The sequence below is a fragment of the Ambystoma mexicanum genome, chromosome 2q (assembly GCF_040938575.1).
Source record: "Ambystoma mexicanum isolate Mex_15411 chromosome 2q, UKY_AmexF1_1, whole genome shotgun sequence".
Taxonomy (NCBI): Eukaryota; Metazoa; Chordata; class Amphibia; order Caudata; family Ambystomatidae; genus Ambystoma; species Ambystoma mexicanum.
The window spans coordinates 949284145-949308723 of record NC_090924.1 but is presented as its reverse complement, the minus strand read 5'-3'; the positions used below and the strand labels follow the sequence as shown (position 1 = coordinate 949308723).

Sequence of the window (24579 nt, the reverse complement as noted above, 5' to 3'; positions counted from 1 at the left end):
GAAGGGGAGTATTTAATGGCGGACAGCCACTGCAGTGTTGGAGCTGCAGTAAATTAGCACATTTTAGCTAAAGTATGCAGAAGCAGGAAAGGCATGCAGCAACAGAATTGGCAATCTCCAAGAGAGGGGAGATATGCTCCACAGTACAATCCAGATTCATAAGGATATTATGCCCAAGATCACATGCAAAATCAGACATTTGCACCACAAGCACTACAAATACAACAAGTTCCAATACAGATGCAGCCGCCACAAGAGCAACAACAGCAAGCGCCTATGCAGACACAACTGATATTGATACACCTAGTACAATATATTCCAATGCAACAGGCAGGTATATCACAATGGCCCATGGATACGGGAGTCACCCAGGTAGACACTCAAATCAGGGAATATTACTGTGGTGGGAGGAAATCCTTTCACAGGTACAGAATGGATTTATATCCAAAGTAGGACAGAACACCGGAACTAAGGGTCAAGGTGACGATGGGAGGCAAGATGTTTTCATTTCTTGTGGAGACTGGGGCCACTTGTTCCTGTGTACATGTGGGAAAATACCCAATGTCAGGCATTGTCATGAATGCGCATGGATTTGGTGGGGCAGCAAATGTAGTTCATGAACATGACATATGTATGCCATTATTATATTACAAACAACTGCGGCAAACACGCAACTTGATGACGAAATTTAACATGGCGATATCTTTTACTGACAAAAGAATGGTGTGTTTCACTCCAGGAATACATTTGAGGGAGTTCATATTAGCATTTACAGGGAAGAAAGCTCTACAAGGAGTACCTCTAGACGAGGAAGTGTTTTTGTATGGAGTGACTTATTATCATGGTTGCCTAAATTGATCGACAAGATGTTGAGGATACCTGTTAAGTTTTTGTTCAGGCCAGAAATTCCTATGGATGACAAGGAAGGGCAAGTTATCCCTTTGGAACTGGAAGCAGCAATACAGAGAGAAGAAAGGGTGATGCTTCATGAGACAGATGAGGTATGGAGAGCGGTGATAGCCATCGATGAAGGATATAGGTTGACGGATTTGGCAGACAAATAACTTTTTTGGGGTGACTATTCAAATGAGGAGGCAGTATTAATTTTATAAATCTTACTTATAGCATTAAAATAGAGAATTTAGAAATACCGCAGAGAATGGCATTGGTGAAGACTTGGGGAAAAGGGCCAAGTATCTTATGGACTACAAGTCCATATGCCGTGGGTCTATTCAGAAGAGTAGAAGTGGAAAATTAAACTCAAACAGGAGCAATTTTGCCACATGCAAAACAGTATCCCATGTCTAGAGAATAGAATGGAGGGATTATCAAAACTATATCTGTTTTAATGAAGCAAGGCATATTGGTGCCATCTAATTCTCCATGTAACACGTCTGTGTACCCTGTCAAAAATCAATGGGGGGTCGTGGAAATTCATCCATGACTTGAGACCTCTAAACATTATAGTCGTAGCAGAATTTCCTTTAGTTCCAAATCCTGAAACAATATTGTGCAATATCCCGTCAAAAGCAAGGTAGATTTTGAAAATGCATGTTTCTCAATTCCCCTTCATATGGACTCTAACTTCCTTTTCATATATAACGATTCCTCTGAAACATACTTGTTTGCCTCAGGAGTACTGTGAGTCCCCTTTAATTATTAAGAGTACTTCAAATGGTCCTGGGTAATGTTCAACTTGAAAGTACCATCATTCAATATGTTGACAATATTTTAGTGTGTAGTAAGACAGAAGAAAGATGCAGAGAAGGCTCTGTTAAGCTTTTGACTATATTGGCAGAGATCGGGTAAAAAGTGGATAAGTAGAAGTTACAATCTTGTCAAGAGGAAGTACTATATATAGAACAGTTGATTTCACACTGTATATAGGACAGTTGATTTCACGCGAAGGGAGAAAAGTGACACCTGAAAGAGCAGAGGCCATTATGAGGACTGAACAACCAAACCAGTGAGACAAATGCAACAAATCATATGCCTATGCAACTATTACATGGCCTGTGTCTTCTATTACAGTACATATATTCGTCCACAGAGGGCTAAAAATATGGACAGAAGTGATGACTGCAGGATTTCAGGAATTGAAAAAGGCAATCAGCACAGCCCCTGTGTTAAGGATTCCAACTTATAGTGAATAATTTTACTAATTCTCTCATCCAGATGGCGAAGCTATGACGGCAGTGCTCACACAGAAAACAGTATTAGGACATGGTCATAAACCATTGGCATATTATAGTGGGATCTTGGATCTTGGATCCAGTAATAAAAGGACATTATCCGTGTGAGCAATCTTTGACAGAAGCTGCCTTTGCAATTGAAAAAGCCTCAAGTGTAACCATGGTGTGTTCAGTAACATTATTCGTAGAACATGCATTATTTGCAATTTTGGAAAAACCTAGAAGTACGTTGACCAGACCAAGAGCATCAGGATATGAGGTAACTATCTCAAATCCTGCAATTAAAATTGTCAGGTGTAGCACAGTGAATCCAGCCATGTTTATATCTGAACCAGTGGGAGATGATGATGATGTGCATGATTGTACAACATCTATCGAGGGTTATGATGATATTCCCCAGGTTAGAGAGAATGCTCTTGGGAAGGGGGGAAGTGGTTTTCATTAACAGGTCATAGAGAATTGACCAAAAGAGTTGGGTGAGACATACTGGATCGGCAGTGGTAAAACTGAACCGAGAGGGTACATAATCAGTAGAAGATTGTCCCAAAATTACTCAGCAGAGGCTGCAGAATTAGCTGTGTTTTTGATGCACTGCAGAGCTTCGAGGTGACGGTGTACTCTGACTTCACCTAGATTGTCAAGTTGAAAAACAGGGTTTTCCTCCGAGCACACGGCACTCCAGTGCAGCATGCAGGATTATTAGAAAAGCTGTTTGAAGCATTGAGTTTCCCAGAGATGTTGGCAATTGTAAAATGCACAGCCCATTTAAAGTAATCTGTTGTGGAAACAAAGCTGCAGATCTAGACGCCAAAAAAGCAGCCTATTATCCAACTATATTTGAGAGTGAGTTAAAAACTATAAGGCAGCCAACAGGGTGTTGCATGCCGGTTAAGGAAGGATGCAATATGACGTTGATCCTACAGTTAATTGGAATACAAGGGCGAGCATCGCTGGAAGAAAAAGTTATGAAAAAACTGGGATGTTCTTTGTCCCCTACTGAGGACATTTAGAGACAGGATAGCACTGGAAAGACAGTTATGCCTTTAGCATTATTGAGGGTAGTGTTGGAGCAGCTTCAAGCGCAAGTGACTCGAGAGGATCTAGCTGCTAATATTGCAGAAGAGTGGTTTGTTCTGAACCTATGTGAACCTGTGGCACAGTTCATTATAAACTGTATTGTGTGCCAGAAATGTACTGCAGGAAACACTCTGCGAATAGTGAGAGGAGTAATTCCCAGATCAAATGGATCATTCCAGCACCTGTACATAGATTATGTAGGTATGCTGCAGACTTGCAATAGATATAGGTATGTTAGTTGTAGTATGTCCCTTTTTCGAGGTGGATCGAGGCGGGTCCATGCACGCGCCCTGATGCTGTGTGTGTGCTGCCAAGTTCCCTGTACGTGAAGTATTTTCAAGATGGGGTGTGTGCAAAGTTTTGCGATGTGAAAATGGACTGCACTTCGTAAATGAGTTATATGAAAATATAGTTCTGCTTTCAAACAATGACTGAAGGTGTTTCTTTTATGTCCCAACAGCTCCAGAATTGACAGGAGGGGTCTAGGGGAAATCAGAAAGACAATCGGTCTATTGATTTGGAGGAGACCTTTAAGCCACTCAGCCTGTACCCTGGGGACCAGGTGCTGCTGTGTAATTTTGTGCGCACCTGGAGCACCCTTAGTTTTGACGGCCTCCGTGAAGTGGCGGAAGTGAGCCCTACCGCTGTGCAATTACAAGGCAGGCGAGTGTGGATACATCTACATGATGTTAAACCCTACAAAGGAGAAAACTTGACCTCCTGCAGCTGCCCCTACCGAAGCAAGATAAGAACCTCAGTGAATGCAAACCAGATCCAGGACCAAAAGACAAGAAAAGGCAAAGGAAGAAGAAGCAAAACTTTTAGATTATGATTTTTTAAGGACTGATGGACTTGCAGTGATCTTGGAACACCTTCCATAGACTAGGATCAAGAGACAATGTTACAAAAGCAGTTGGTCAGAAGAAAAAAGAATACGTATATGGATGCCACTTCAGTCAAGACAAATACCCTTTGTTATAGTCCATCACGGCAAACCTCAGATATGCACCTCCGGACAGATGCTGAAGAAAGAGGATCCCCAAAATTCCACACCCTTGTTTTGGACTTTTGCATGGTGCACTTCATAGATTCTAGGGCTGTGAAGCTACTCGGCGAGATCTTGTACATGTTTAAGAAGTTTGACATCACGATTCTTATTGCTGCTTGTCAATCATCAGTTATGAAGGATTTAGGAAGTAATTGTTTTTTGATAACGAGATCACAAAAGCAGTTGTGTTTATCAGCGTTCATGATGCTGTCCTTTTTGCATCTGGGCGGGATCTGTGTGAAGAAAAGAACATGGCTGAGGGAAAGGATCCATCAAGTTAAATTTGTGACAAAAGTCAGTTTCCTGACACTGTTTATTTGCAAACAAAGTGCGAAAGGAATCCTTTACCACCCCACTGCCTCTGATATTGCAGTATCAAGAAGCCAGAACAGGCCAAGATGACTGGAAATGCGATCCCTGCCATATAATTACAGGCGGCCAAGGGACACCTAGGCATAGGTCTCTGGAGGTAGTCAACAACCAATAGAGAACCTCAACCATGGTACCAATGCACATGAACAAAGATTATCTCTACCAATGATATTGCTGCGTGACCAACATTGCCCCACCCTCCAAATAAAACCTTTCAGTAAATTACTGGAGAGGTATCCTTGTAATCTCAACAGCCTCAAATATACTTATCTCTTACATGTTGATGTCCATATGACCAGTATTTGCCCATCTCCTGGGATACCCGGATGTGCCTATATTTCATATGACACGGCAACCATAACGCACCTTGAAATAAATACCTTCAACAACTGTTGTACATCTGGCATTAGCTAACTGAATACATCACCGATAACAACTCATGTAGCTTCATTATGTCCCTTTGTTTAACAAAGTGGGCCTATCTTTTCAAGTACATGTTAAGAGCTGTGGATAAGTAAAAGGGTTGCAAATGAAAAAAAAGAATACTTTCCTTTCTTATGCTACCCATTGTACACACACTCTTGCTTGCAGTCTTTTCATATATATTAGTCTTAACCAGCATTGATAAGAACACATAATGATATAGTGAAGTTTCTTGGGAACCCTAAAAATAACACTATTGTCTTGACAATTATATTGGCGATTATTTTACAGTTTTTGCTATAAATTAATAAATAACAGATACATTAAAACATTTGATATATGTCAAACATAATCAGAGAAATGGAAATGTTCCAAGATGTAAGAACTGTAGCTCCACAGAAAAGATGTACTAAATGGAGAATAATTATTGGAGCTTTTTGTGGTATTCTGATAACTGTTATCCTTATTACGTTGGCATTCGCACACAGTGAGGAGCCAGAAAATAAGACCACCACTCCTGTTATCCCCATTGTCCCCGTTAAGAATCCAAACAACCCACTGACTTCTGATGTTAAGTCCTTTTTCCCAAATAAAGAGAGATGCTGAGGAAGACAATGAAAGTACATACTTAGATAAATTGGCTCATCTAGCTAATAATCTATGGTACCAATATATGAAGGAGGTGGGAGAAAGAACCTCGGAAGAAAGTTATGTCTGCTCATTAATATCATATGCTATAAATGCTGCAAGAACATTCACTGCAAGATAAATGTCTTGACACAATGTACAATATCTGGCAGCATGTACCACCAGAGGACAATTTGAAGAAAATGGGCAACTTTGAGATGGCGATCCAGACAGACGTTTCCATATGAAGATACATACGTGAAGACAAAAAGAATGGAGAGGAGATACAAACTGTTTAAATGAAAAGAATGAACTTCTCAGAGATGACTGAAAAATCTGGAGAGCCAGGATACTGGGAGAGAGCACAACTGTTGGTGTATGGGTGTGAGGCAACCGTTAATGGATGGGAAGATGGACTAATATCATGTCTTGCACATTTTTTGAAGAAAGAAACAGTCCACAAAGTGCAAAAGGTGAAGAATGAATGCCGAGGATAATGGGCCAAGTATTCAAGACTATTAACCTGGGTTGACAACGAAGCAGGAGCAGTGCATATACTACAATTGAAGAATGCAGCAACCTGCTTCAAGAATGATGACAAGGTATATGTTGGAAGGAAAAAAGGTTGTGGATAAATAATTGAAGTGCCAGGAATGAATGGAGGAACTGCAGTACTTATGGATCAATGTTGGGCCTGCGGATCCAGAGCTTACATGTAGTTGCCTAAAGATTGGGATGGAGTGTGCTCCATTGTAAATGTACACATCCCAGCATTGGCGAATGCCCAAAGTGACCTGCAAATTGAGGAGTTCCTAAAAATGAATGAATATAACAGAAGGAAGAGATAATTTCACCTTCGCTTACTAAAAAAGAAATAATTATTGCTCATCTAATTCAATAAAGGCTTATGAAGACATTCCTGATGAACATAAGCTATTCGGCAAGACCACCATGATAATGACGTCTATATTTATACCAGGACTGCAAGCTGCAGGAAATTCCAAGTGGTTGCAGATCACAAGGTGGGAATTGCTGCAAACAATTAATGCAACCATAAAAGGATTCAGTGTAATCAAAGAAGAATTGAGAGCCATCAGGCTAATGACTCTCCAGAGCAGGTATGTTCTGGAACTGATAACAGCAATGGAAGGAGGTGTCTGTGCCAAGGTCGGGTCTTCTTGCTGTACTTTTATACCATCCCATGATTGAGAAAATTGTGCCCTGATGGAAGCAATAACGATCTTGACAACTTTCAACACAAAAATGGAAGACGAAGCTGATGAGACTGCAGGAGACTATTGGTTCTCATCTCTGTCTTCATGGATTTCATCTTAGTTGGTGAATGCTTCCAATTTAATTGGAGCAACACTAGTGTTAGTGTTGCTAGGATTCTTTCTCTTAAGGATCATTTTGGGACAATGCCAGGAAAATGAGCCAAGAAAGCTATTGGGATGATGATACTGATTGACGTTAACAGTGGTACTGGAGAGAAAACACAGACTGAAGAAAGTACTTGAGAAAACATCAAGAGGAGTTATCATACGCCTCCAGGAACAAGGTTCTACTATGCCCAAGATCGGAAGAGATATGTGGGAAGATGGATATTCTGTTCACCAGCAGGGGATTGTCGTCACATGACCTGGAGTGTGGATGAACACATAAACAATGTGGGTCACCTGGTGACGAAAATATGGGTTGCAAAGAAAAGAAAATATGATGAGATGGTGGAAGAATATTAAGCAGGGTTGAATATTCGACCAGGGGGAATGTAGAGCACCAGGTGGATGCCTCTTCTCTAGTCCCCACCCCTTCACCTCTGTCCTATTGGAGTTGCAGACAAAGAGCTACAATTGGGAACCCATGTATGAGTTTATGTGCCATGTCCATACCGTGTCAGTTGTATTAAAGACTAGACAGCCATTCAAAAGACACCCTCACATTGAGGCAGTGTGAAGGGAGTTACCAAGAAGGATGTCCATTGCCGAAGTGCCAGAGACTGCTAAGTACAAATATTTTAATTAACGATTCAAATTATATGATTAGCAAATTTGTATATCCTTACTTTCAATCAGGGCCAATGCAAGACATGTTTCCCCTGTACGGCAGCAGAGGGCCTAGGGGCCGCACAGGTTTGTTTCACCACTGGTGCTATAATTAGGATGCCTGGTGACCAGACACTGCTACCCTTGCAAATTCAACAGGGCTTCCCACTAGTGCCTCGCAAATGGTCACAATTGACAGAGCTGCCTACGCCAATCGCATCACTCCACCTAAATTCAAGAAGACCAAAGCTGGAGCCTGCAGTTTCCCAGCCATAGCTGGCAAACACTGAACCTCCTCTCTCTGACCCTATGTGCTGAACTCTCCTACTGGATTTTCAGAAGAACTCTAAAAACACAACTGTTTGCCTGAATGTTGGGCACAGGCCCTTTACCTGGTCTGATCTTTGAAACTACAGTAACTTTTACTGAACAACTATTACACTGTGCTTATCCCAATGTCTGTAAATTTCTGAGTAACTGGTCATGCAACAGTGCCTTGATGCTCTTGGGCTTAGTGCGCTATTCAAATGTAAAAATCAATAAACACTCATTATCGGCAGAGCGTTTAAATGGTATGCTCTTTATTAGTGGTGGTTCATTGATGAACCATTGTTTCTGACAAGTGTTCACATTCCCATCACATGATATGCAGTAGCAAGCATGATTCTGTCAAACAATGACTACAACAAGGTGACCTTATCATACAACACCTTTTATGTGTGTCTAAGTCTTAAACGTACATTTCTCCCGCTGGAGCAGGAGCTCCCCATCTGCTTCCTCATCGTTGGGAGGCTGTGCTGCATCCTGTCTACTAGTCCAGGGTAAGGCTGTGGGCATTGGCCTACACCTCGACCGCATTTCACAGGATGTGATCTCACCTTTAGTGAGACCGCCGCTACGCTCTACATGAAGCGGCTTGGTTACATTGTCCAATCTACATATACTGCACAACTGATCTATCGAAACGAGTGCAGCTCCGATTTGTCCATACTTGCAACCACGAGGGTTGTACTTCTTCAAGATGGCCGCCGATGCCTTTATCATGACCCCGAGCCTCACCCCAGCCTTCTGCTACCTGATTGGCCTGCCTATTGCTTGTTAGCCTATCCTAGTTCGCTGTGTGTCTGCCAGGACCCCTGCTCGACTTTTCGCATTCTCAGCCCCACAAACGCTCTCCAAGCTCACTGCCGAAAGTTACCCTGCTGCCACTTTGATTGGCTAACTCTGCTGCTAGATGCTGATCATACACAGTACGACTGCTGCATTATATTATCCAACCCTACTATTGTCAGCTTCACCCACCTAAATATGTATAACATTCACTTATTCAGATAGCCGGTTATTTTGCTTTCCATCGCTTATGCTGCCTGCCCTCTTTATACCAGCGACACCCTTGTCCTCGGCTTAGGCCATTTTGATCGTTATTTAAGTCACATGTTATCAACTATGCTCTCTGTTATACCCATTCCCATACATGCTTTTCCTTAGACCTATGCGGGGACTCCCTAGTAACTTGCTATGCTTGCAGGCTTGTCTCCCTATGCTCGCTGTTTCACTAGATATCGTTATCCCCTAATACGATGAAGCCTTGATAACTAGTGCATCAACCCACAACTGCCCTACCATTAATTCAAACCCACCTTTCGACACAGCGCCACCCGTTGATCTGTACACGTAATATTATATGCCATGCTTCCATTTCTCTGCTGACTGTACTCTACGCCTTGCTCCCACTTTTTCATACGTTGTCTTTATGCTCTGTACCAACTTTGCGCACATACCTTTGCTGAGTCCATACTTGATGTCAGGCCCTCAGCACTCTGTAAGTGTTAGCACTCGAATACGCCATCCTTACAACAGCATCCATATGCGGGGTACTTGTCTATTGCAGTTCAAGGTTGGTTTATGCCCTGGTGTTATATGATTGCTGTATTCTGTGACCACAATACCTTTATTGTACTTATTCACGTCTTAAATTACTTAGCTAACGGCCCCAATGCTGAACAGTACGTATGTGCAACTATCCTATCAGATTTGCATCTTACACCTTGCATGACATTGCCCCTTGTCGGCTACCGCTTATGCCTTACATGTCTAAGTATTGCCTGTGTTGCGTCAACCATGTATTAATTATGCTATGTGATGTTACACTGAGAATACAGCTACATAGCCCAGTGTTACATACCTAGACATATTACAGTACCTAATCATATTTCCTGAACCTAGGATAACCCTAGCACATAGTGACCCACCTACCTCTCTTAGCCACTGTGAACACTAGTGCAGTATTCATTATCTTGCTGTACACAGCTAGCATTATGTCTGTCTTCAGGCTACTACTGTTAAAATTGTTATAGGTCTCACTAGCGATGAGATCAGATGTGCACACCCTAAATAATCATGTCTACTTAAAAACAGCTAGAACAGGTAAAGACAGCCTTGTCCCCCCAGCAATGACTCTTGCCAATCTACACCCTCAGCTCATAGGTGGCTGCCCACCACAGTTAGGAAACACCACCAGTATGGCCATTAATTATAGCCCTCCACCTACCCCTACGACTTATCACACTACCACTTTCACTAATCTCCCATGTGCACCCCTTAGTCAGAAACCGTAGACTTCGGGCTTGCCGATCCAAGCTCCACGAACCCCCATCTAAGTCCACCTTCCAAACCAACAATATTTTTTCAAAAAACTCCCACCATTTACCACGCCACTTCGCCTGCCATCTTTACTGCTACCATCCATCCCCACACAAAAAGACTACTGAAGAATCCAAAGTCTGTTACCAAGCGCCCAGACATCAAAGGCGCATTACTTAACACCAGATCCCATGTAGCACACCCCACAGAAATTGCAGAACTGATCACTGGTGATGACTATGACTTCTTGGCCATAACCGAGTCTTGGCTTCACACTGCTGCAGGCCCTGCCTTCCTTTTAGCCATACCGGATAACTATGAAATCCTTAGAGCTGACAGAACCGATTCAAGAGGTGGTGGCATTGCTATCATCGTTAAATCAATCCTGGCCTAGACAATTGCTCCCTCCCATGCCACCAAATCACGTGAACTACTCATAGCTAAACTCCACATTTTTGATAATGACACCCTCACTATCAATCTTATATATAGACCCCCAGGTCCCATTGGATCATTTGAAGACGACCTATCTGCCATCCTCTCCGAGAACACCAAACGGACTTCACAAATCCTCCTGATGGGTGACTTCAATCTAGGATTCAATGATCCTAATGATCACCAAGCCCTAGCCATTGCTAATGTACTAGCAGAACAAGGGTGATTCAAAGAGTGACCCAAGCCACTTACGACAAAGGGAAAACCCTCAATTGGGTAGCAGATTACAACTGTATGACCTCTATCACATCGATATCACCGGTAGTCTGGACAGATCATCATCTGATATCATTTACCATGCCTGCTTTTACTGCTAAACCTAAGGTCTTCCCCATCGCACCTTCCCTCCCCACAAGGAACAAAAAGAACATTACCGCAGATAAGATCATTCCACTTATCCTGCCTACCCGTGACCTACTTCCCAATTCAACTAGCCCAGGCAACCTAGTACATGTATATAATAATGCTATGATGAAAGCCCTTGATTCTATTGCTCCACTTAAGATAAGGAAAAGTAAACCTAAAGCCCATTTGAACTCATGGTTTACACCACATGTAGAGAAAAGAAAAAAGAAAATCTGAATCCTTATGGAAAGTCAGCCCCTCTGAAGAAAACAAAACAAATCTACTAAATCTAGCACCCCTCTACAAAAAGGAAGTTATACATGCTAAACAAGAGTCTTACAATGAGACGACTAACAAAGCAAGCTCTAGGGAACTATTTACCATTCTCAGGGAATTGGAACCTCCTATCCCACAGAAAGATGATTGTATCAAGGACAAATCCTGGTGCACAAGCATACAGAATGCCTTACAGAATAAAATCACCTTAGTCCAAAGTAAAATTGCTAAGAAAAAAGCCACACTTCCTAATATAGACAAACATGAAATTGCCACAGCAGCCAACAAAAACCCATTAACCAGTTTAAATTCCCTCAGGTCTCGAACTGCGAGGTCGAAAAAATTATCCTATCTCTCAAACCGTCTAACTGCCAAGGAGACAGCTGTTCGGCACAAATCATTAAAGATGCCGCCAGAGACCTCGCACCCTTCATAACTAAACTGATCAATTGCTTTTTTCCTCGGGCATTGTCCCCTGTAATCTAAAAGAGTCATGGGTCCTACCCGTCCTGAAAAAACAGTCCCTGGATCTGTCAATCCCAACTAATTACAGACCTATTACCACTGTTCCTTTCTTACTCAAAATCCTTGACAAAGTGATTTATATTCAAATCCAGGATTACTTAGAGTCTAATAACCTCCTTGGTGCCCGGCAATCGGGCTTTAGACCTTACCATGGAACCGAGACAGCTCTAATAGACTTAAAAACACAGATAGATGAACTGAAGGACAAGGTAAAAACAGCCGTGCTACTTCTTCTCGACCTTTCGGCCGCCTTCGACCTGGTGGACCCCCTAGTTCTCTGTAATCATTTGGCCTCAGCTGCGCATTTTTCACAAGATGCCATCACGTAGATCAAATCATTTCTCAATAACAGAACCATGCAAGTCTTACCCTATACCTATAACCTGTGGGGTACCACAGGGTTCCTGTGTGTCCCCCACACTGTATAACATTTACAATGCCTTTGTTTGATGACCTGGACCATTTGGGGTCGCCTATACTAACTATGCAGATGACACCCAGATCCTCATACCCCTATCGGGCGAGTATGAGATGGACCTGGCTTTGGTGAATAAAATCTACCTCATTATCCAGGCATGGATGGCCACACAGGGTCTATGCCTGAATGATGACAAGACTGAACTGCTAATACGTGGGTCCACAGCTAACCTACACAAACTAGGCCAGAACTATACCATCTTCAACATTGATGGTAACTCTATCAAAGTAGCTAAAGAAGTAAAAACCCTTCACTTAACAAACAAGTTAGCGCCCTAGCTTCTGCCGCAACCTACACATGAAAGCTGATCAGAGCATGCAGACCATTCCTGTCAAAGGAAAGCTGCACCACCCTAGCGAGAGCACTTATTTTATCCAGGCTGGATTATTGTAATGCTCTTTATCTAGGGGCCAACAAATACCTCATCAAGAAAATCCAAACCCTGCAAAAAGCCACCTTAGGAGCGTCTCTTTGTATGCCTAGGTGAGAACACATTTCTCATCTGAGGAGACAGATCAAATGCCTACTACTAAAGATAAAATCATGCTCAAAACCTTATCTAAAACACATAAATGCCTCAATCAGGTAGCCCCTCATAACTCGCAGAGAGAATCACCAAACACTCCTCGACCAACCCCACTTGGACCATTAATTCAGCATGCCTAGTAGTGCCCAGATTCAAGCTAAAAAAAAGCAGGAGGATAGTTTCCTTGTCATGGCAGCCCAGGCTTGGAATGCCCTACCCCCCTCTCTGAGAGCAGACCAACCCTTCTACATGTTCAAGCGCAACATCATAAACTGGCTCACCACCAATGACAACAATGGTCCGCATTAGTCTTGCATACATTAGAACCTAGACTACCCCTCTGCCCGTTCAAGCTCAAACAGCCTCCTAAAATGACTATAAAGTCTTCTGCTGCATTATCAATATATATATATTTATTTTTATGTGTGTGTGTGTAGCAGCATTGCATTCCTACTGTGTTCCTTGCACTACTGTCTTCAGATTACTTTATGTAACCTTGTAACTAAGCTGAAAGTATTCCTGTAATTTGTACCGTGCAAAGGCGCCCAGATACCTTCGGATCGGTTTGCACCATACAAATAAAACAAACTCACACATTTACCAAACTCAAAGGACGGTTTTACTTAACATTACTTTGCGTTCTTGTCATTTTCCATTCAAGAATTAGTAAATAAAGCCATGACCATGGTGTTTGTTCTCAACATGGATTTATATATTTTTCAGCTTGGATGTTCATTTTTTGTAAGTTTCAAAACATCCCTACAAAACAGAGTGTTATTTAAAATCAAAGTACTATTTCTACCAACTAAAGCTGGGACGATATTTGGTTACGGCCTTATGTCGCAGACTGGTCTCAAATTCCGGCTTCACAATTAACTAAAGTGGGTGATCCTTGGCAAATCATTTGATCTCACAGACGTGCCCACAAGCCATTCAGTTGACATGTGTATGCTACACAAAAAAAGCTCACTCAAGGTACTGCTTCATATATAATAATGATAATGCCACTTAATCTGCACAGCAAAGTTATTTGTCTCTTGGCTTACTAATAAACACGTTTTGTAATGTAACTTACCATAGTATCCAAGGCTAGATATGAGCTCATTTTCTGTGGTATCGCTTCCAGCGATGTCAATACATATGCATATTAGGGGAGGCTTCATGTATTGCACAGCCACTTAAATTATAAACCTGGCAACTTTCAGTTTAATGCAAAGTTCGCAGTTTAATGCTAGCATGCATATCAAGATCCCATCACATGGCATGTGCATTAATTAAAAAAGACTTGTTTCGGAAAGTAGAACCTGGTAATAGATGGGTTAACCATAATCTTAGCTTTTGGTGCGGTCATTGAATTAAGATGGTGTCCAAATGGTAACATGTACAATACCCACAGCAACACATACCATGGCACCGCAGCTTTATATGAGCAATGCAGACTTTCACATGCACACAGGCCTCAGCCTTGTATGTGCACACCTAGCCTTTCATATGCAGCATAGCTTTTCAGGCACAAATAGCTGTAGCCTTTCACACACATGCACACCAGAAATAAATGCACATGTGCACACTGAGCCTTTCACATCCTTTCAGATGCATGACACAATAGCCTTTTGCATGCGCACATGAAGGGCTATCATATTTACGGCCATTGCAGTCTGAGTTGAATATAGGGCTCAGCAAAGGTGGACAGCGAAGAGAGGGGAATTAGACTATTGATTTAGGAAGCAAGGTGTGTGAGAAAGTAATGATGAAAGAAGTGCCTCTCAGAAGTGATGAGGGGAGATGGACAAGAGAGAAATTTATAGGGTCGGTGTATACATGAGAGCAAAGTGAACAAAAAAAGGGGGTAGACCTTTTAAGGGTGCAAAAGTGAGCAAACAAATTATGAATTAGAAAAATGCTGGGGAACAGAGGTGGAAGCAATGATGATCAGAGAGAAAGGGCTATCTTGTTTAGTGCCATCCTGCATCCCTCCCAATATTTACAGTGGAAGACAGACAAGCTCTCACACAGTTACATCAGCCAAATTGCTCATTAAAAGTGAACTTTAGGGTCAGCCTACAGCCTGGATCTCTGCTTTCCTTTGTATAGGTACATACTGCCCTGGAGCTTGGTAAAAGAATAATAAACAATGCTCACCTTCTTTGAAATTACATAGCAGTTAGTGCAACATAATTTATAAAATGAAAAGCAATTCATCATTTTATTTTTTGCCTTGGTCATCCAATCTATGGTGCGGCCATGGGTGTATGTGGGTTGTAAAATGCGTTTGGTGCAGCCTAAGGCTTCCAAGGTGGATGACAGGTTGGTGGCGTCAGGTTCCGACAGGCCGCTAATGCTTAAGTTCAGGTCCTCAAGGATTAAGAATTGGGTGAATGGCTCAAGATTTGACATGATGAGTTGAATGATGTCCTCTTCGAAGGTAAGGGTTGGGTTTAGTGGCAGGTAAATGAGGTGAATGGTAGTTGATGCGGTGTGTGAGCAAGTGAGTTTGGCTGAGAGGCGTTTGCAATTAGGGGGGGCTGTGGATTTGATAGCATGTAAGGGGAGTGAGTCCTTAAAGATCAGGGCAACTCCCCAGCCTTTTTCTGGGTGATCTGGTGCTGCATAGCATGGAGTAGCCAGCTGGGATGGCTATAGATAGGAGTGGGCCAGAAGCAGGGGTGAGCCAAGTTTCAGTGAGGGCGAGAAGGTCTAGGTTTTTGTCTGGGATGAGGTTGAAGAGGGGACACTGGAGGGGGGGACAGAGGATGAACAGTGGGAGCTGTTGAGCTGTTCTAGGTGCGGATACGGCCAGGGGGTGTGGAGAGGCATGCATCTGGAAGTGGAAGTCTTCTTGTGGAAAGTTGGAGGAAGTTGCGCACTGTGACGTTGGGTGCAATGTCATTTAAGGGGGTGGTGGAGCGGGATGCCAGGTAAGCAGTTCTCTCTGTTAGGGATTAAGGGTTTGTTGTCCTGTGATGTGGGCTGGTTATGCAGTTTTGGGTTGCTTTAAGGACTTGTGCAGGCCTGTCTAGGAAGGCAGCTGCTGGTGTCGTCTTGGAAAAATGTGTGGCGTGGCATGAAGGCCTATGGTTTGGCGATTGGGGCAGTGATCTTGACATAAGCATACTTTGTGCCAGTGAGGGTCTCTGGATGTGATGCATCCAAGTAGAGTTAATATTCCGAAGAGGGCAGTTGGCGGGTGGTATACCCAAGCGTGGAGTAGTGCTGCAAGCTCTTCTTGGCTTGTAGGGGCTAGTGGTTGGGTCGCCATGCGTTGTTGTGCTGTTACAGCAGATGGGTGGTGGGGGGGTGACTAGCTACGGTACTGCGCCATAACTCAAGTCAGGCTGGGAGAAATGATGTGGCAGGTGGGAGGGGGTAAGGGGATGTCTCTGTACATGTTAATGTGAGGGGTAATCCACCATCTCCATCACTGCAGCTGTCATCAGTGTCTACATCACCATCCATATGTTAAGAACAGCTTTCTTGTGAACTCACTGCATCAACTGGTTCTTCAACATCAAAAGTGTTGGCCGCAGGCTTCTTGCAGAACAAGGAGTTTCTGTTGATGGTACGACCAGGACCTTCAGCCGACACCATGGATCCTTGAACTGCTGTCACAGTCAATGTCTTAGGGTCAAATGCAAACACCTCCTTCTGCACTTGAGGTTACTGTACTAGCACTGAGTCACCCACTTGTATGTTCGACTCCTTGGCTTGTCTCCTCTTATCTGCATATCTCTTCATTTTTCTCTTGCTTGCATCGTCCCTCATTCAAGCCTTTATGTTTAGGTCCAATCACTGACTCTGCAATCTGGGGCAACCTTGTTCGGCTCACTCTGCCAAACATCAGCTCTGAAGGACAGATCCCTGTTGGGCTGTGTGGTGTGTATCAATAGTCTTGTAGCAGTGTGCAAATAGCTTGCATGACTGACCCTCGGGTGATGGAGCACGCTTGCAGAGTGCGTTTTATGTTGGCCATAAAACGTTCGACAGTGACATTAGTATGAGGCCACAGAAGAGTAACCTTTCGATGCTGGAACCCTAAGTATTCAGCAAACATTGCAAACTAATGCCTGCTGAAAGGCTGGCCACTGTTGACGGAATGACATAGTCAGCAAATATTTTGTCAAGAGCATGGGCAGCCATTGAGGAGACCAAATGTATCTCTGGAACACAAGGCATCTCATCCATGACTTCTAGTACTTATTTGCCATTTGTTAGCAGCCCAAACTTGTCAAACGCCGCTTCCTCCCACACCTTCAATGGCAGTGGTGTCATATTCAGAGGTTCTGGAAAATGCGTGGAGCCACTGACAAATAACACAGGTTTCAAGAGTGTTCTGTAGTATCTTGATGTCCATTTGCGGGAACCACACCTTTGTTCTAAGCTGTCGCTTGTAAAATTGATCCCTCTGTGTCCTACATGCGCCAGACCAACCACTCATTCTTGTAGGGTCTCGGGGATGACAATTCTGTTCTCTTTCAGCAATAGCCCTTACGGAGTAGCGTAAGTATTGTAGTGGGTGCAAAATCGCTTTTAAAAACACATGTGTACTATGTGAGCTGCCGAAGACTCTGTACACAAAAAAAGGATCCCCCTCACGACAACCAAGAAGGGGATATTTCTGTGTTCATTTATTGTTATAACTCCAATACACTACACTGAGGACACAAAGAACCCTGAACTCGGTGATAGTGCCAGGGGTTTGGAATCCGAGGTTACTCGGTCCACTATTGATGGTATCCCGCACCATGTGCCTGAAGCCCAGAAACATTAAGATGTTTTAGTTCTGCTTAGCCATAGGAGACATATAAAGTTGATATTTCTCACTTGACAAGCAAGACACACATGCTGCACATAGTACAACATGCGTTTTTAAAAACGATATTGCGCCCACTGCAATAGCCTAAATCCATGGGCAAGCCTCACTCTTCGTACCCTCGCTCTGGAATAGGAAATGCCCCAGTATTGCAAAGAGGAAAAAAGATACGAAGTCTAGTCTAAAACTGTAGGAGGGCAAGAGAATCAGGATCTGGACGTTTATCGTCATTACAAACATTATCTTGATTGCATTACCTGAGTTTCATTATGTGTGACAATAGTCAAAAGGGTACGTCTCAGGTGCAGTACCCGACATGGTCCTATATTTGTATGTTTATTGGCTTAAGTGTTCCCAGGCCTGTAAACCGCGAAGGAAACATTTTGACGATCATATCATTGTGGTCTGTGGTGTACGCCGACATGATTTGATACAATATGCGGACCAACCCCATTTTCATAGCTGATTTGAAGCTGAGAAATACTTCCTGACACTCCACCTTTCACAACATATATCACACGCTTAGCAGACTTGTCTTTATATGAGCAGGTTGTTTCTAACATGCCTTTTGCATCCCAGCAGCGTGTTGGATATGTCAATGTCAGGATATCTCAATTTCCCGATGTGTTTGAGTCCTTGCTATGTGTCTTCACTTATCATGTTGACCGTGGTGTCAATTAGAAATTCTTGTGCACTTCCATTTACTTGAAGCAATAGGGTTGCACTATATTCTACTGCTGCCTTGTTTCCTATGGCATGGACATACCCTTGTTTTTGCTCACCACTTGATGATGATTCATAGTCGTCTTGACATCTAGGAGAAACTGCTATGTATCTTATTTTCGGGCTTGTCTACTTTCTCTTCGGCTCTTCCAAAATGGACCCTCTGCAATATTTCCTCCCTCTTTTCTCTGTTTTCTGGTCCTAAACGGTGACTCCTTGAAGGGGCCCCTCAGGGACCCTCGGATGTGGAAACAAGGCACAATCACCACACACGAATGGATACGCCAGACACAAGGTTCTGTTCCCAAAATCTAGGGCTTATTGTAATACAAAATTAGTCCCAGTTGGCCAAATGGTCCCACGCCCCACGACGTGTGTCTAACAGACCTCGGGGGACGCAAGAGAGTGAGAGACGTACATCAGTTACATATACAAAAAGAGCACCTTCCAATCAGCAATGACACAGTATGACACATTCAATGCCGCCCCCAATTCATTTCCCTTTGAATTAGAGGCGATGATTGACCATTGTGACAAATACAACACCTTAGACCACCATATTTAGTAATGGGTTGCAATCTCCAATTTTACAGACACCATTCTTTATTTGCGAGAACACAGCGTTTCTGTTTTCATGGGCAAGCTGCGCGTAGGACTGGCACATACCAGGCCTCACTATCTCTTAGTTTCGATTCTCGCTCTAGAGGTCAGCCCGCTCTCCGGGGCCTCACTGTACTCAGAAGGGGGGCCGTAAAGAAGAACATAATTCAACTCTTTAAATGCTAGTTTCATACATTGCTATTCTTTCAGGAGACTCGCTGGCATTCGTGTACTGATTAAAATGCCTTGCGTCCTGCCTTCAAGGATATGTGAGGTAGGGAATCGGGCATTTCTGTCTGGCTTTCCAGTGTAATGTTTCAACATGTTTCTTAGCCTTGGGTCATTGAAACGAAATAATATCTACAGCAAAGCAGTTTTACATGAGGCAAAGTGGCAACGTTAGAGAGAGCAGAGAGAAAACAAAATGGCGATTCTGGTCTTCTTAAACACTCTAGTTGAACTAATAGCTACGTAATAACTAATGAGTATATATTCCTAACACTGTAAATGAGGCGATTGGTCTTCGGCCAACCAATTAATCATGCATTTCCTTCCGCCCAAGGGGTGTTTAGTATTTCTGGATATGAGCAGGTTGTTTCTAACATGCCTTTGCATCCCAGCAGCGTGTTGGATATGTCAATGTCAGGATATCTCAATTTCCCAATGTGTTTGAGTCCTTGCTATGTGTCTTCACTTATCATGTTGACCGTGGCGTGGTGTCAATTAGAAATTCTCGTGCACTTCCATTTACTTGAACCAATAAGGTTGCACCTTATTCTACTGCTGTCTTGTTTCCTATAGCATGGACATACCCTTGTTTTTGCTCACCACTTGACGATGAATCAGAGTCGTCTTGAAGTCTAGGAGAAACTGCTATGTATCTTATTTTCGGGCTTGTCTACTTTCTCTTCGGCTCTTCCAAAATGGACCCTCTGCAATATTTCCTCCCTCTTTACTCTGTTTTCTGGTCCTAAATGGTGACTCCTGACCTCTGCCTGCGTAACACTTCCACCTGGAGGTGGGCGACCTCCATTTATTCGAACGAGTCCCATCAGTTTCTCTGCCAGAGCCTCTACGTCTGCTGATTGCTGGATATACTTGATGTTATTGCACACAGACTGAAAATGGCTTTCGCATGAGTGGCCAATCGCTGGACAGGGACCAACGTCAGGGAAATTGTTACAACAACGGTAACATTTGCGTTGTTCTTTGTTGGTTGATTTGTCTGACAATTGCACCTGGCATATAGGCACTGCAGCTGCTGTTTGTGTAATTGGTTTATTGCCCAGAGACTCTTCCATGGATCTGGTCTTTTGCAGTAATTTTGCAAAAATCTTCAAATTCACAGCCGTCAATTACTTGTGACTTTAATGCTTCCTCCGTCGAATAATGGTCAAAATAATGGTCAAAATCACAATACTTGACTCTTTCGTACTCTTGTGACAAATGTGTCAAATGTGTCCAGAGTTTCATCTTTCTCTTGAGTGGAGGTGTGAAAAATGTCTCTCGTAATCGACATTCCTTAGTAGAACAAAATAAGTGTTCAATGAGTCAATGATTCCAGTGAATGTGTCTGTGGCGCTCTCATGCATCTCAAATACGTATTATTGGCCCTAGCAAATGCATGAGTATTCTAAAACGTCGGTCTTCCCTTAGTCCGGTGGCATCAATGTAAATGTAAAGCTCTTTAAACCATCTTCTCCAGAATGGTGCCAAACTACTGGTGTTTGAAATGTCGAATGGCAACACAGCTTGTAGCTGTCGGGACTCATGCCCTCCTTTGGTCCTGCTTGAAAAACCAGGGGAAAATATAGACTGATTGGCGTTGTCGTGAAGATATTCATGCTCAGACATGGTCGTTGTGCTTTAATGTGTACTCACAGTGAGATGGTAGTGGTAGACCTCGCAGATGCCTTCCAGTATCTGTGGTGGTCACTGACTAGACACTAGACCTGGCAATGTAGCTGCTTTGATACAAGTCTTGGATGTACTGTTCATTAGTTTCCACGTGAACTGAATCAGCACGGATGACCTAGACTGCTTGCCTGCAGAACGTGCTGTTGTATGAGGGTCCTGTGCTTATGCCCCTCATGAAATCCTTGGGCAGAGGTTTGGAACTATGTATGCACGCTTCCCTTGATTGAGAGAGCTTCACCTGTCTCCGTGGGAACCAAGGCCTGCTTTTTAGCCCTGTCAAGCTCTGCAGATGGAGCATGTTCCTGCGCTCGCCTCGCAACACACGTGGAGGCGCTCGTTTCCAATGTTGTGTTGGAGGGGGCGGGTGCCGGCTCACAATACTAATATACTACCCAGTCAATACGTTGGAGAAACACGGTGCGGGTGTACATCTAACTTCTTTATTTTGCAATGTTATCTCTGCTCTGCCCATAACCCCAACCCCCACATGTGACATGCCCCATGCTACAAGCCTGGAGAGACATCGATATAGGACAGGGAGGTGAGTATACAGAGAACATAGAAACAGGACATTACATGCACTTTTAAACATGCAGCAGGGGAACAGTCACAACTAATAAGGTCATAATTGCAGGAAATAAAGTGCCTCATTACGAGTCTGACGGTAACCCTGCCGGTGCTTTCGGTGAGGTGCCGCCAGACTCGTAACACTCTTTCCGGCGCCTCACTTCCTGGTGCCGCCAGGACATTACAGTCCCGGCAGATCGGAAGTCAGGCGCCGTACAATCTTAGTCCCCATTCCCATGGAGCCCCATAGGACTCCATGGGAATGGGGACATAGAAGCATTGGCAACGTTGAGAACGGTGCCAGTGCTTCCATGAAAACTCTGCAGGCGGAGGCCGTAATGCCCTGCAGGTCAGACCTTGTACATCTTGTAGTGTGGTGGTCCAGAAATGGGTGCTGGTAGGGTGCGACCGGCACCCAAATATCCAGACCGCCACACTTTTAATGTGGCCCTAAGTCTGTGTTTACACAGTCAGTCTGCAGCCAGGACCAGAAAGGTTACAGTGAATTGCCAAAACGTTCAAATAGCTGCATATGTATGATGGAAAAAAGTTGGAGTTCCATTAAGTCGACAGTGTAGTGCGTGTGCTTGCTTTCACTGTGATTTAACCTTTTTAGCTCAGCTTTCCATGCACAGTCAAACTAAAAGGTCTGCCTGCCTGTGGCCGATGGAATGAAGTCTTGCTGCATTTAATAAACGGAGGCTGCGACAGATGCGTGAGTGGTGTTTTGTTTCTTAACTAAACCACATTAAGCTGCTCCTCATACATAACCTGTTCCACCAAGTGACAGCCCTCATTCCCTCTTTGGGACTAGTAGTGTACTACCTCAATGGTGCAATTCCGATTTCAGCAGTAATGCCAGCCATTTGAAAAGTTACCTCCATGGTTCAGTGATGTGATGCATTACCAGGATTTAGTGTGGCAGCATCATCACGTGATATTGGATGGGTGTCCTGCAGAGCTCAGAAGAATGAGGCCATCTTTGCAGGCACCTACTGGTGGTCCATAGACGGGCAGTATTTTAATTTTAGGAACACTTTTGTTTTAACCATAGTGGGTTCTTAGCATGCATAGGTGCGATGGAGACCTGATAAGTGATGGTAGGCTAATAAACCCCCAACCTAGGACCGAGTGATTTGTAAAGGTCAACAAAACTATCATTGTTAGACTATAATACATGGCAGCTTCCTTCACATGTCTAAAAGCCTGTTAATATGTATATTACTGGCTAGTTGAGACATCATTGCTGCTCTGTAAACGGTTATTACGCTTCGGTTGTAATGTCACAATGCCTGCTGCTTGAGCTAGCGCAGAGCAGAGCAGATTTCCGTCTGTCACTGGAGCACGCAATTAAAGGCATGGGAACTATTCCTTTCTTGTAAATAGCTTTCTGCGACACTTTTTCCAGCCATTAACTGATTATTGTAGCATCTTTATGTTGTGCACTGCTAGAGTATAACTTGTAAGAGCAAGGGTCTGCACCTTATTATTGTAAAGTACAAAATAAAAACATTTTTAGATGTATTTTTTCAAACTGCTTCAAATATTTCTCTTAGGATACATTAGAAGCTGCATATTATTATTTTTAAGCAAACTGATTTTACAATGATTATGTTTCAGCAACTGAAAGATATCTTGCATAACATTTACCAAGAGGCCAGGTATTTAGGGAAGTGGCAGTATAGCGCCATGTATTCAGACGCTTGTGTACAGGCGTGTTATAAATGCCATATATCATATTACAAGCAATAACATATCCCCTACTGTACGTAAAAAGGATATTGCAAGTCACTTCTGAGTTCCATGGCCTTATAAAGTAACTCTGCCTTAGGCCTTGAGCCTCGATTTGCTCACAGAACTCCTTTTTTATTATTATTATTATTTATTTTCAGGTATTCATAATATATACAAGATAAATCAAAGCTCACCAATTTACATTGAGCATTAGAGCAAGTCAATCAATCGGTCAGAAAGAACTATGTACAATAACATTAAATACAATCAATAATAACTCCCTTGCCCAACCCCACCCGAAGACCAACCTCTCCCTCCATCCATGTCCACATTCACTCATTTTGAGTCTGATTAAAAACTTCCCCCAGACCTTCTCAAACAGCGGGATTTTCCTTTCTCTTCGATATATAACTCTCTCCATCCCCGCCAGCTTATGCGTTTCCGTAGCCCAATAATTTATTTTGTATGGCATGGAATAGCAGATTTCCAACTGGTTAAGATTAATTTCTTCCCCATCATCGCACCTCTGAACAACCCCTTTTCTGACATATAGTTAGCTCCTCCAGTAATTCATCACTCCCCGACACCAAAGTCTCAAAATCAATCTTGTCTGCTAGTACCTTCTCGCAAATCACACCAAATTCCAGCCAAAATCCTCTCACCTTCATGCAATCCCACAACATATGCTCTACGTTCCCAGATTGATGCACACAGGCCCAACAATCAGAGTTGTCTGCAAGACCGTTCTACAACAACCTCTAGGGAATACGTTATCCCATAAATAATAGGCATGGGTCTCGCTATTTATTTATATCATGTATAAAATAGAAATGCTTGTATCCTGTCAGTTAAAATGTATTATTCACCGAAAATAAGCAACTCCCTTACATGAATACAGGCATGTGGGGGTAGATGTTTCTATGAAGTATGTTTTATTTCAAACATAAGTTTAATAACAAAAGCTTAACATTTACTATGTTCTTGTGTGTGCTTTCTGTTCCTTTCCCTTGCTTCTCGCTCCCTCTTTCTCTCTATCCCGCTTTCCCCCCATTTCCTCTCTTAATGTGCCAACTGCTGTGTACTAAATAGTAGGGAATACGAGTCTCTTTAGCATTTTGACGATTAACTGTGAATAAAAGATTTGAATGTAGATCTTTCT

At 43.0% G+C, this 24579-nt stretch overlaps 1 protein-coding gene across 3 annotated transcripts in view; it reads left to right on the top strand.

Annotated features, from left to right (window-relative positions):
- SP4 (Sp4 transcription factor) overlaps positions 1-24579 on the top strand; it is a 449599-nt gene that overhangs the window by 411019 nt on the left and 14001 nt on the right. The gene's annotated exons all lie outside the window — the stretch shown is intronic.